This window comes from Poecilia latipinna, unplaced genomic scaffold (assembly GCF_001443285.1).
Source record: "Poecilia latipinna isolate Pla-1442-1.1 unplaced genomic scaffold, P_latipinna-1.0 Scaffold1343, whole genome shotgun sequence".
Taxonomy (NCBI): Eukaryota; Metazoa; Chordata; class Actinopteri; order Cyprinodontiformes; family Poeciliidae; genus Poecilia; species Poecilia latipinna.
In genome coordinates, this window is record NW_015113959.1 from 162,179 (window position 1) to 176,514 (window position 14,336).

At 37.3% G+C, this 14,336-nt stretch overlaps 1 long non-coding RNA gene across 1 annotated transcript; it reads right to left on the reverse strand.

The window, feature by feature from the left end:
- Nucleotides 1-5,782: 5,782 nt before the first annotated feature.
- On the reverse strand, nt 5,783-13,757 carry LOC106961854 (uncharacterized). Its single transcript, XR_001427843.1, has 2 exons — nt 12,911-13,757; nt 5,783-6,373 (listed from the first exon to the last, which is right to left on the reverse strand). It is a non-coding gene; the product is annotated as an uncharacterized LOC106961854 (long non-coding RNA).
- Between the last annotated feature and the right edge of the window lie 579 nt (nt 13,758-14,336).

Consider the following 14,336-nt stretch of genomic DNA (forward strand, 5'->3'; position numbering starts at 1 on the left):
TTTTAAAAGTAATTTAAACCTCATTTTAAAATCACTGTGGGAATTTAACACGTCTGAAGACATTTCATGTGTATAAAAATGTGTGCAGTAAAAACATTGACCGACAGAGGGCGCCAAAGACCAAGAAAGTAAAATCAAATAGTTGCGAACAAGAAGCTGAATTGTTGCTGCGACTTCATTAAAACCCCGTTTTCAAAATGCAACGAAAGTTGTACAAAATGTGATATTAAATAACCTTAATTGTTCAATTTATTATTTTAAAAAAAGATAGAACATTTTAAAATAACTATTTAAAAAGGGTTAAAAATTGTCCACAAAATTATTAAAGAGTCAAGAGAAATATTTGTACACGAGACATAAAGAACAACAAACTGGATGATACTGAACTGAAAAGAAACATGAAATTAATGATTCCTGAACAGTTTAATCAGGTTTAACATATAAAGCTGCATTTCAGTACATTGAATCTCATAAAAAGGTGATTTATTCCAGTAATTCAATTTAAACATAAACATGTTGATTCATCAAACAAGGGGACAAAAATCAGATTTCAATACTTAAAATATAAATCGGAGCAGCCACCAGAGGCTGGCTCAGAGAGCAGCATCCAAATGGAAGGTTGAGTGGAAGGAAAAAGTCTGGCAGACTTTCTCCACTGGGTTTCAGGACCCTGTGGTTGGTTGGCCAGAAAACTCCCAAAGTGAATCTATGATGTTTTTATCACAATGAATACTAAAATTATCCCTGCACTTTTCTGCACCAACACATAATTAGGAGTTTATTGCAGATTTTTCTCAAAAATTGTCAAAAACTTTACTTGTACTAAACATCTGCCTCAGCTTTAACTGATGTCAGCGCTATACCACGAGTAATAAAGCGCAAATATTTCCACATTAGAACCACAAACACTTTTTTATTGCAAAAAAAATCACAAATAGAATCACAAAATAATGAAGGCCCTGAAAAGATGCTCAATAATATAATTTAATTTCAAGAATTTATATTTTAACAGTTTAACAGGTTTTATCAATGCATTCTGGAACAACCGGCCCTTTAAGAGCATTCATGATCTGGATTTCCCAAGAAGAGTTTGACATCTGATCCATTTGAAAACGGCTGAAAAATCTCCTCAAAAACATTTTACTGAAATCTTCTATGCACTTCTAGAAAACAGCAAAACACCCAAAACACAGAGTTCCTTTAAATCTAGACTAAAACCAGCTGTTAGGTTTGTTTTTTAGCCTTAATAAATGAAACACTGACCAACACTCTGATGTGTAGTGACAAAACATTTACTGGTTTTATTGACTTTGTGTCTTTATGACTTAAAACACTTTGATCTTCCTTGTTGCTGAAATGTGATTTAAAACAAACTTGACTGATTAAATTGCAGTGTTTCCATTAATCAGATGTATTTAAATGTCTAAACTCAGTTTCTGTTAACTGAGAGCTCCGTGGTTTTGGCAGCACAAGTCTCCGCCTGTCAGGCAGTCCAAGAATTTGAACCTTGACCCCTGATGGTCACAGGGTCACATCTAGTGACATTTGGCTACTTTCTTCCACAAATGTTCAGATTCTGCTTCCTGAATGAACCCAAAGTCTAAAATAAGACGCTCAGAGCATTTTTGTTACAGTCCGGATTAAAATAAGAGATTCGTTGGTAATCTGGAGCACACACACACACACACACACACACACACACACACACACACACACACACACACACACACACACTGTGTGCAGTGATGGTGACATATTTATCTGCAGAGCGGCAGCACAGAGAGACAGTCGACCTAAAGTAAGACTCCGGTTGAAGCTCAGACAGACGTTGGTACGAACAGCAGGCGTCAGACGACCCAGATCATCCAGAACCCGGTCGATATCTGAGCATTAACGGGTCAGACCTGGAGTCCACTGGGCCTTCCTCACAGATTAGGAGGTTTTTCATTTCATCATTCAGACCTGATTATCTTAATATCTGCTGAGAAGGAGACATTTCCACCTGCTGGTATCCAAATGTGGAGCAGCTCCTCATACTGGTGGAAAGTGTCGCACAGTGGGGCTTCGCCACCTGGACTGGTGTGGAAGTGGAAGAGGGCGGAGCCTCTGGGGTTCACACCTCACTGACCGCAGGAGGTGATCCTCTAATGAATAAGCTACACAACGCAGGCTCGTTACAATTTTACACAAATTTAATGTCCAGATAATGAGATTTTAGTTCTGACTGAGCGGTTTTAAGGCCTCTGCCACTTTATATTCACAACCCCAACTCAACGTTTACACTTGTACAAGAAAACGGCTGCAAACATGCAAAATTATACAACCGTACATATCTGAAAAGCAGAAGTGGAGCCTCCTGCACAACCAACAAGAACGCAGCAAGTTATTTCTGGATGATAACAACAAAACAATCGTCTTTTCCAGCAGCCATTTTGCGGCATCTATTCATTTATTTCTCACAGTTTTCCGTCTGGCTTTATTTTATAAATAACATAAAAAAGTTGAAGTTGGGTTAAAATAGTTTTGTATTTGGAGCAAAACAGATTATTTAATCCTCCAAAAGAACGAAGGTTGTACTTTCTTTTTTTGTCATCACTTCTAGCAGAGAAGTCAGGATAAGATTAAAAAAAGACCCTTTTTTCATTAATTTCAATAATTTGTGTGGATTAACATCTTAACTATGATGACGTATGAGGTTCAATGTAGATTGGAAAAAAAGAGGAATAAATCTAAAAAAATGAAATATTTTAAGATTAATTTCAGAAATTTTCTAGAAGAAAAGTTTAGACAAAGATTTACTGGGGAAAACTGAAGTTGAGATTAATCTCAGAAATTTTCAAGGACAATCATGGAAATTTGAGTTTCAAAAGTAAAAAAAAATATGTAAAAATATTTTTTTTCTAGTATATTTTGAACTTTCAGTCATAAATTCCTTTTTTTTTTTTTTAGAAAATGTCAGATTTTTTTATTGCTTTCTCCATCTACAGTGGATCTAACATGTTGCTTTATTTATCTCTGTTTGATTCCTTTCAATAAAATGTTTTCTGCTTCTCCTCTTGACTTTTACAAAAACATATTTTTACCAAAAGTTTCTCATTTCTACTGGATGAAACGAGTCATGAACCATAACAACCATCGTCTCTTTGCTGCTGCCTTTATTTATATTCCCACTCAGGACCAGATCTATGAAAAGCCCAGCAGACAGAGACGCCTCTGTTTGGCAGAAATAAAAATAGAAAACAGACAAAGCTTCAGTGTCGAGGCGAAACTTATTTATCTGGGTCTGAGTTGGAAATAAATCTGAGTTGTTAATTTCTGCTCCTTTAATCTCTGCCTCTCTTCCTGTTCCTGTCAGCAGCTACATGCTAAAGAGCCTCATTTGTCCTATTTAAAGTTTCTTTGTGACTTTGTCTCTCTGATCTGCATCTCACTCGTCGTCTGAGTGTGAAAACTCAAACTCCTTTGTGATTTCTCTGCTCTAATCTAATTATCACTGCTGAGCCAGAATGAGAGCTGCTGCTACGTTTAGGAAATAAATTAAAGATAATATCACAAATTAAAGGGAGAACAAACAGATTCATTGAACAAAGTCGATTTCACTCCAAAAATAAATTATTTTTAAAGTTTCCAGGTCTGGAGTGACGTTTGTAAAGTTACACTGTAAAAAATTAAAAGCAAAACTTTGGTTTATTTGGACTTTGACAGAGAAAAGTAATATTTTCACCATATTATTTATAAATGCTCCAAACTAAACATTGAACTTAATTCGAAAAGTAAATATTTAACTCCAAATTTAAAAGTTTATCTGGGAATTAAACAATTATTTTGCAAAAATAAATATTTTGCTCCAAATTGAATATTTACTTGGGAAATAAATTCTACTTTCAATATTTATCTTTCAAATGAAATATTTAGTTAGAAAACTAAACATTTAACTCCAAATTAAATATTTATGATAGTTTTTCAAACTAAATATTTAGTTTGAGATCTAAATATTTGAAACCTAAATATTCCGTTTGTAAAGTATTTTATTCTCAAATAAATATTTAATTTGGAGCCAAGTATTTCGATTTCTAGCCAAATATTTAGTTTGAAAAATGTATGGGTAGCATGTAGAAAATCATTTTTGAAAGCTGACCTCTCATTTCATCTCTGGCCGAGTGAAGCAGGTAGTTGAATTGTTTTCAGGTGAATCGAGTCCCTGATGTGCTGCAGCATTTCCCTCAGAGCTGCAGCACAAGGTGACGGTTTGCATTTCGTCAGTCAGGCGCTAAAGGGAAGCGTCTGAGTTTATCAAAGAGCAGGACGAGTCGACCTGCTGAGCAGCTTTAAACACACACACGCACACACACACACAGTTAATAAGGTCAAACTTTTTTAAATCAAACTCCTTCCTAAGTGACTGAACCCTGAGGAGCAGTTTGCCTCCCAGCCTCGCCTGAAGGTGCTCGGTTGGAAGAAGACGACCAGACGCCGACAGTCTCTCTCTCTCCAACACCTTCCTCTGAGATCAAAGAGTCTGGAGGAAACGATTTGCAACCGAAGCTGGAGGAAAAGACCGCAGCTGCTGCGCTGAACTCAGAAATGTCTGTTTATGACAAATGTTTCCCCAGTTCTTCGTCTAATGGCTGAAATGTGAAGCATGCTTGTCTTGTGTGGCCTCTTGTCTGAGAACAGCAGGAAAAGTTCAGACGAACCTGGCAGAGCAGGAGAAAACCTTCATGAACAACAACATTAAAGGTCATCTAAAGTGACCCGATATTTCATGTTACCGCAAAAATGTCTGATGAGAGAATGATTGTTTTTAGAACTGAAACGGCAACAAATCAGTTTATTTTACTTATTTATTTCCATGATTGTTCTCAGCTTTTGTTACCGACTTTTAGGTGGTTAACGCCTGAACCCACTGAAAACCTCCTGGTTTTTCCACCAAATACTGATTTCTGAACTCTTCCCAAGTTAAAACATTAGTATTGCTGTTTATAAATGAATATAAACTTGTTCTCTTTGCGTTATTTGAGGTCTGAAAACTCTGCATCTCTTGTTATTTTGACCATTTCTCATTTTCTGCAAATAAAAACTTTTTTTGTAACTTCAGAGACATGCTGTCAGTGGTTCACAGAATAAAATAACAATGTTCATTTTATCAAACCTGTAAAGAGTAAAATCAGACAAACTGATCAGTTTAAGTGGTATATTATGGTTTTTACAGAGCTGTCATTACTTATCCTTTTTCTGCTGGTAGCAAACATTGTGTACAGATTTGAATAAAAATCCCAAAAAAGTTTTTTATAGGATCAAATGTGAGAAACATCGAGACAATCTGGTGCCTGCATAACAAGAGCTGTATTCAATTTAACCATAAAATTACGCAAATTTAAATTCAGAAAATAAATTCACTTAAAAGAAACACACATTTTGAAAAAAGGTTTTTGCATTAGGATCAGGTGGTTTTATTAAAATAAACAGATTTTTTTTCGCATCACAGGAGTCACATGACCATCAACCCGACGTTACTACTGGGGAGAACGACAAAGACGATAACAGGAAGTAGCGATGTCCAGCTCAAGGTTCTTATTCGAATGTGTTGAATCCAAACTCTTCTGTTAAAATCAACTATAATTTCCCCAAAGCGCCACGTATGAAGCTGCTGCGGCGCCTGAATAAGACGCCAGCGACTCCTCTGATGGATGATGAGCGCCATGTTTGAATTATATCCGTTTACATTCATCTCTGCCATGACTTTTAATTTCTTATTGCATAAACAAGCTTATTCAGGTGATTTTAATTTCATTTAATGGAAACACAGCAGTTGAGGTTTTTTTTTTTTCAACATTAGCAGAATATAAACAAAGATTTGCTCATATTAGTGATGGAAATGTAGCCAGAGTTTATAACCAAAGCTAAATCTCTAGAAGGAGCTTTAACAGTTGGTTTGAATGAAACAGTAAATACAATAAAACCATAAAAACATGACATGAAACAACATATTTAAGCTACTGAATCAAAAGAATTACATTTAAAAGCGAGAACGGTTCTGGTTCAGCCAGCTCTTCAGCTGTGAAGTAAATATTTTGCTGCTCTTAAAATCAGATGCTAAAGAGCTCCAAACATTATAAAATGTTTTCCTGACAGTCAATCTGTGGTAATTTTTACCTATAAAATGTGAAACCGAGGCAGATTTATTTGTTCAGGAGTTTCCGCAGAAGCAGCATCAGACGAGTGGGCCTCCGCTGAGCTTGAGGACTTCCCAGTTATCCTGACCTTTTGCCGTGACCTTGTGATCTCCACCTCCCCAACCTGCCGGCCCGTTAACCCGGGCCCCATGCGTGTGACCCATCTGCACTTCAGAGGAAGTCTATCCGACGGTCATCTGCGGAGGGTTAGAGCGTTACAGAGCAAGGCAAATGAGGAGAGGAAGAGAGAAAAGCCAAGTGAAAGTGTCATAATTCACCCATCAACACATTAGTGCCAGAAAGACGAGGAAGAGGGCAGCAACTGGAACCGGTGATCCGATTCAGAGCAGAACCAGAACCACAGCTGCTCTGCTTGGCTTCTCCTTTTGTTTTTGATCCAAACATGAAATTCAGTCAAAGCTTTTAAAACCTGAACCAACTTTCAAACATTTACATAACTACAATGCTGCAGGTTAAACTCTTGATGCCAAGTTTAACTTTATTTTTTTTTTCTAAGCTGTAATAAATATAAAACAAAACGACAGTCAATGAAACCCACCTTACACCTGCAAACATGAGTTTGGCAAAATAAGTGACAAAACAACAGAGCTGTTAGCAGACTGAATGGACCAATCAACTCCTACTGGTAGCATCAAGATGCTAGTGACTCAATATGCTAGCTGTAGCCCTCATGCTAACATTCTTCTAGCACCTAAAATAAGCATTTCTGACCTTCAATGCCTCAAGACTGTGCTAATTAGCTAATTGTTTTGACTTATTAGCTACATTTATTACACTGAATGGACTAGATCGATGTAAACAAACATGCTGGTGATAAACATGCTGCTAACAGGATTTAATTGAAGCTAATCTCAGCATTACGACTCATTTTAGCTTAAACACTAATGTTAACACACTGAATGGAGTAATTTTGTGTTGGTCAACATGCTAGTGACAACCTTCACCCTACTGGTAGCAACAACATGCTAGTGACTCAATATACTACTGATAGCCATGGTGCTAACATTTGCTTTATACCCAAAATAAGCATTTTGGCTCATTTTTGACTTATTAGCTACATTTATTACACTGAATGGATTAAGTCGATGTAAACAAATGTGCTGATGATAACCAGCTAAGATAGCTAACCTTAGCATTTTGGCTAAATGTCTATAGTTTATACACTAATGCTAGCATATTGAAAGGAGTAATTTTGTGTTAGTCAACTTGCTAGTGATAACTCTCATTGTATTGGTAGCACCAACACAATATGCTATTGATAACCCTCATGATAACATTAGCATTGTACCTAAAATAAGCATTTTAGCTATTTTTTTGTTTATTAGCTTTGTTGAATGGACTAGATCTACTTACAGCATTTAAGCTAACCTTAGCATTTTGGCTAGTTTTAGTTTATACACTAATGTTAGCATAGTGAATGCAGTAAGTCCATGTTAGTGAACCATGTTGGATCAGAACGCTGGGTTCCAACCGATACGGCCGCTTTGGCAGGCCTCTTGAATTTATCCAGAAATTTTTTTGATTTTTATCTTGTAATCGGGATGAACAGGAAAATAGCAGCAGACAGGAAAAGTCACTGAGTTAATGCAGGTTACAGACACAGAAACTCACTCAATATTAGACAAACATGTAAAACTGCAAGGCTAAAATAAATTAGACAAATGCCTCTGTAACCATTTCCTTTTTGAAATCTTTGACACTTCATGTCAGCAGCGTTGCATTCAGCTGATTCATGTCTGCAGTCAGGTCAGGGTGTGGCTGGTAGCCAATAAATGTGGTTAATCACAGTTATTTTAAACTTTCACAAGGTAGGAAAGTTTATTTTCCTACAGGACAATGTTGGGTTGGATAGCTTTCTTCTTTCAAGAAATAAAAATGATCTTTTGAAAACTGGGTTTTGTGTTGATTTTAAAACTGAAACATCTAAAGTACAAAAGTAAACCCTAAAAAAAAAGACTGTAGGATTCCAAATACTTTTTTGAAAGAGGGGAGAATTGTCTAAAAATGAAGGCTGACATAAAGAGATAACTAAATAAATAATAAAGACTTGGAGAAAGGTTGCGAAGTTTAAAGTTTGTTGCTAAGATGCTAACAAAAACACGCCAGATGAAGCTACGATAAACCAGTTCAGAACGCCGCAATCTTTAATTCTGTTTGCTAAATGTTTTCTATGGTTTAGCTGATTTACCGCCTCCACATTCCCAGAGATACATCGTCTTCATCACGCCTGTTTGAATGTTTTCTTCTGCTGCTGCCAGCTGCTTTTCAACAGAGCCAAGAAACACAAAGCAGGAGCTTCATAATCGAGCCTGAAGACGAGTTTTATCTTCACCACCGAGTCTGTTGAGATGCAGCGAGAGCCAGAAGGAGCCGCGAGTTGAAGCTTCAACGACACGCCAGAAATCAAATACAAATAAAGGTTTTTAAATGAGGTTATAACCAACAGTGGGCAGAGTGACCAAAAATTAAAAGATCCAAAGAGTAAAAGATACTAGACACAACTAAATGTGGCTCAAATGTTTTGCAGTGTAAGCCCTGCCTCCTGGCTCTGATTGGTTGTTTCTCATCAGTGTTGGGACTTTTCTTTTCTCTAATTAAACTATCACAACATAATGACAATTTCAACAAATATGTAAAAAAATATATCTTTATATACGTTACATAAAGCAGCTTTAACGTGACGTTTCTTTTTCGTTTGTTTTGTGTTTTTATCGTGTAAACAAATAAATGAACTTTAGTTGAAATTAAGCGAGCAGGCCTGAGCAGCCTCATTCCTCAGAGAGGGCGACGCCTCGCACATCACACTGGTTCCTCCAAAAAAACTGCTTGGCAATGGCAGATAGGCTTTATCAAGCTTTTTATGGGAGTAACTTGCATACCAACCTCTATTGCTCAACATTTTTCCTCATAAATGTGGCAGCATTTAAGTGGAAATAAACTGAATTTCCAGCCGCATGTGATTTATTGCCAAGAACCATTGTTACAACAAAGCAACGTTGGACCAAACACAAATTTCCTTCCATGTTGTGTTTAGCATTACCTAGGCTACTGAGAGGGGATGCAGCCAAATCAAAAAAAATGAAACCGGATAATTGTAAAGAACATGCATGGATTTTGGTTTGTGCACAAACAAAGAACAACAACTTGAAATGAGCCTCAGCTTGCCAAACAACAAGGACGTGCCAATAAATAAAAACAGTGTTGTGTCAGAGGGAAGCCCTGAATGTTTTCTACCACACACACAGAAATCACGTCGACGCTCTCACGCAGGTTTGGTTTACAATCTGAGCATGAAAACCTCCTGAATGGCCACGATGTGAGGCTACGTCACTTATTAATGCAGAGCGTTCGTCACGCGTGTCCTTTAGGCCCAGGCAGGAGGGAGGCATCTGGAGAAAACAGGCCGCCTTAATGAAACCAAACCGACACAAACACAAAGCGCTGCCAGGAGAGCGATCGACAGATTAAACCCAAAACATCCTGGAAACAGAAAAGACAGAACGACTATGAATGGATCGGACAAGAAGGAGAGCAACTTGGTGTCGGTCGCTCTGAAAACCACAGATATGAAATGTAGAAACCACCAAACATAAAAAAGAGTTGAAACAAACTCATGTTTGTTCCTGGCTGTTGGACCAAACAGACATTTATGGTCCAACTCCAGTTCCTGAGAGCCATAAACTTATTCGGCTCATTTCAGGACAAGAACAACAAAAACACAGACTAAAACACTCAAACTAGTTTCCCCAAGATTATTTTACACTTTTAATGCTTTAAAGTGTCCTGGGGTGTTTTGAAAGGCGGCGACAAATAAAATGCTTTATTATCATTATATAATACCAGGCCTAGAATTGTTTATTTGAAATATTTTTGAACATGTATTTTTATTTTTAAAATATTTTTTTTAATAATTTTTTTTTTTTTACAATTTTTAAAATTTCAAAAATTAAAAAAAATTTGTAATAATGTTTTTAAAATAAAAAATACATAAATAAAAAATTATATATATATATATATACACACACACATTAAGAGACCACATAAGATTATCAGTTTCTCTGGTTTTAGATTTTACATGTATATCTTTGAGCAAAGTGAACATTGCTCTTTTATTCTATGAATTACTGACAACGTGTCTCCAAAATGAAAAATTTAGTATTTATTCGCAGGAAATGAGAAATGGTCAAAATAACAAAGATGCAGAGCTTTCAGACCTCAAACAAAGCAAAGAAAACAAGTTCACATTCATTAGAAACAACAATATTAATGTTTTAACTCAGGAAGAGTTCAGAAACCAATATTTGGTGGAATAACCAGGTTTTCAATGTTGTTCAGTGCAGTGTACTCTTAGTTTTTTTTCCATAGCTTTATATATGTAGAAAGAGAGAGAGAGAGAGAGAGGGATGTTTTTGTGAACATTGTTTTAATTAAATCAAGCAGAAACTTTCTACAGAGTCTGACAAAATATAAGATCTTACTGTTGAAATGGTGAAGAAATGAATAAATGCATTTTTTGTCCTGATACTGCCCTGCAGTTCTGGTGAATCAAAGACATAATAAATTGAACAAACATGCTGGAGAATAGATAAAGCTGATAATTACAAGATAAGTAGCAGTATTAGTAGGAACCACATGTATAAATGCCATAAAGGCCCAGAAAACAATAATGCTCCTCATGTCTGCTGCTAAAAAAAAGCAGCTTTTGCTCTTTTTAGAGCCTGTTTACATTAATGTTTCTACACAGAGATGCACACAGACGCCACAACGTCAACTCCCCGCATCGCATATTCATATTTTACAGCCATGTCTCCAAATATCAAAGTCAGTGCTGCCCTACAGGAAAACAGGGGCCTGCCACTGTTTTCAGCCGGTTCACATTAAACTCCTGCTCTGTTTTTTTTCTCCTCCCAACAAACCAGAAACGTAAAGAATATTGAAGATAAGTCTGTGTTATGTGGTCGTGCCTTCTTCATTCCTGACTCAGTGTGGTACATTTAGATCGGAGATAGCGGGATGAGACGTGCACACACACATAAAAACACAAAAGGAGCAGGGGTCCCAGGAGAGGTGTCCCGGAGGAGATGGGGCTGACATATGGCCAGCAGACCACTGCGCTGGGTGGGGCAGAGTGTGTGTGAGGGTGGGGCCGCTGAATGGTCTGATGAGGGCGCAGATGAATAGACCAGTGGTTAGAGACAGTTGAAACTCAATATTCATTTTCACTGTTGCACCACTGCTCTGTGTGTGTGTGTGTGTGTGTGTGTGTGTGTGTGTGTGTGTGTGTGTGTGTGTGTGTGTGTGTGTGTGTGTGTCCAGGCATGCGGGAAGGCCACTTTTCAGGAGGTATGGGGGTGGGCTCAGGGTAAACACACAGCTTGTGATCCATCTAAAAAACTAAGGGTACGTTCACACTGCAGCCTGAAGTGACCCAAATTCGATTTCTTTTTAAATCAAATCAGATTATTTTTGGCGTAGTCGTTCAGATTTCCAAATGACTTGAAACGACCTGAAAAGTGTCCTAAAAGTGTAGCGCAGTAGAGGGCGCAACAACGTCACACATAGAGAGCGAGCTCAGAAGAAGAAGTGCTTAGTGTTTGCGGAAGTAAACATGGATGCTAACGGTGTAGCATAGCTTACGATGTCGAAGTTGTTGTCCGACTGGAGCAGGAGTTCAATAACTTAATCCTCATTAACGTCCGCCGTGGTTGTTGTTTTTCTTCCCGCTTGCTTATCAGGGCGCATAGAAACAGGTGACAGTTTAAAAGATCAGGGGCCTCACATATAAAAGAGTGCGCAGATTTCACACCAAGTGTTGGCGTACGATAAATTTACAAAAGTGCGGCGCACAAAAAAAAAAAAATCATTTATTTGACGTGGTGCGTACGCACAAACCTGCGCACCTTTCCTTTATAAATCCCAATTTTCGGGAAATTGAGCGCAGCTGCTCGTTCGCCTGGTCGCCACCCATAAACACATATAAAATAGTACAAATACCCGGATGGGCGTAACCACGTGAAGCAGTAACCATGGTAACTATACATAACGCTTCCATCAGCATTGTAGTTATTATGTATTTTATTTAAAAGGTGTTTTCAGGGCACATAAGGTCACTTCATAAAAATTAAAAAGAATAAATTTTAAAGAAAAAAATCTAAACAGAAAAAATAAAATAAAGAGATCCAAGTGAAAATGTTTGAACGGCAGCGCGGGATTTAAAGAAAGACACCATCCCACACAGTCCTTTCGGTGAGAGGGGAACGTTATTAAATGGAGGAATCATGTGTATAAGTTGGTAATAAACAGAGCTGGGTAGTAACTAGTTACATTTACTCAATTACATTTGCAAGAGTTACTTTTTCTGAAAAAAGAAAGAAAAAAGTACTTTTAGGAGTGTTTTTACTATGCTGTACTTTTTACTGTTACTTGAGTAATTTTACTATGAAGTATTTTTACTCTTACTTGAGTAAAATTTCTGGATTTTCTACCCACTGAATGAAAAACAAACATGTTTTAACCAAAAATTTACCAGACACAGACACACACCTGCAGTTTTTATTAAAGTTTTATAAGTTTTTTAAATTGAAAGAAACTGATTTGTGGAAATTTTTCTTTTGCCTGATTTTTGACAGCCTTATTTTTTGAAGGTGACGATATATTTTCATATTGCAAAACTTGAAGTTTCAAATGTAAAGTGATCTTTCTTTCTTGTTTACCTCGTGTTTTCCAGCGTTGCTCTCTGATTACTTTGTGCTTCCCTTTCTCTGGGGTTTATAAGTGCTCCAGCTGGGCGATGGGTACTGCTTCCTCAGCTACAGTAAAAACAAATCTCTGTGAATGTGGAGACCAAAGGAGGACTGGATAAAGTAGGAGCAGGTCGCCGTGGAAGGTCAGCATCCTTTTATCAACATGTGGGAATTCCTCCACTCTGCCAGCCAATTCCTAAACATAAACACACACAAACACAGAGAGAAACAGAGAGAAAGAGAGGGAGGCAGGGGCAGTTTGACTGAATGGCCTATAGTCATGGTTACAGCAGCACTCCATCAGTCCATTCAAGGAACAGATGGCCGATGTGCAACAGGAGGCGTATGTTTCAATGAACACACACGCACACACACACACATGCGTGGATGTGCCCCCGCTCAGAGGGAGGGTATTGAACAACCAGCAGCATATGTTCCACTAGTCAGAGAGCATTCATTCACGGTCAGACGAGGGTGGAGGGGAGAGAGTGAGGAAGAGGGATAGATGGAGGGTAATAAAGATAAAAAGAGTGGTTGGGAATGAAAGACGGAGAATAGTTGGAAGTAGAAGCAGCCAGGGAGGGAGAGGTTCCTGTTCTGAAAAGCTCAGGCTGATGTTAGCGTGGCGCGAACAGGCACACCTACAGCAGGACCTCTGTCGAACTCATTTAAAAATCTCAGCGGGGAAACACACTTCACAAGCGTTTCTTTAGCAACCGGGACACATCTCAGTGAAAAGTGGAAAAAACACCCATCTTTGATCCATGAGAGATTTAACTGTTTGACCATGTGTGTTTGTCTGTGTACTGTGATTAGAAAACAGAAGATTTATTTATTTATCAAAATTTCAGCAACATGGCAGCTCAGTGCTTTACATGAATTAAAAGAAAAACAAAAAACAACACAAGCACAATGAAAGAAAAACAAAATGTTCCAGTTGTTCTGTTGCTAAGTTTCTTATAGATTTGTAAAGTAAAAAGCTAAATTTTGGTTCCCCATCTTTGACTCTTGTTCTGGTACTTCACTGTTTATAAACTAGCAGAGTTTCTCTAGGTTTTGCTCCAATATTAAAATTATAATGCTAAATGTTGGTCTAAAGTAATAAGTACTTCACATTTTATAAGCTAGAAAGCAACTTGTAGGGTTATATTTTATGTTTTATTTTATGATTGTGTTGTATTATAACGACCAGTCCAAGGAACTGCAGATGTGAATTAGCTAGTGCTAAATTTTGGCAAAACAAATCAAATGGTGACATTTATGTTTGAGCACTGCGTTGTCCCTTTTATAATGTTTATTGCTATTACTACTTGAATCTAGGAAATAATTTTTTTTATTTTTCATACCTAATTCAATTTGTAATTTTCAATAATTTTTTTCTCGCTTTTTCTTCTTT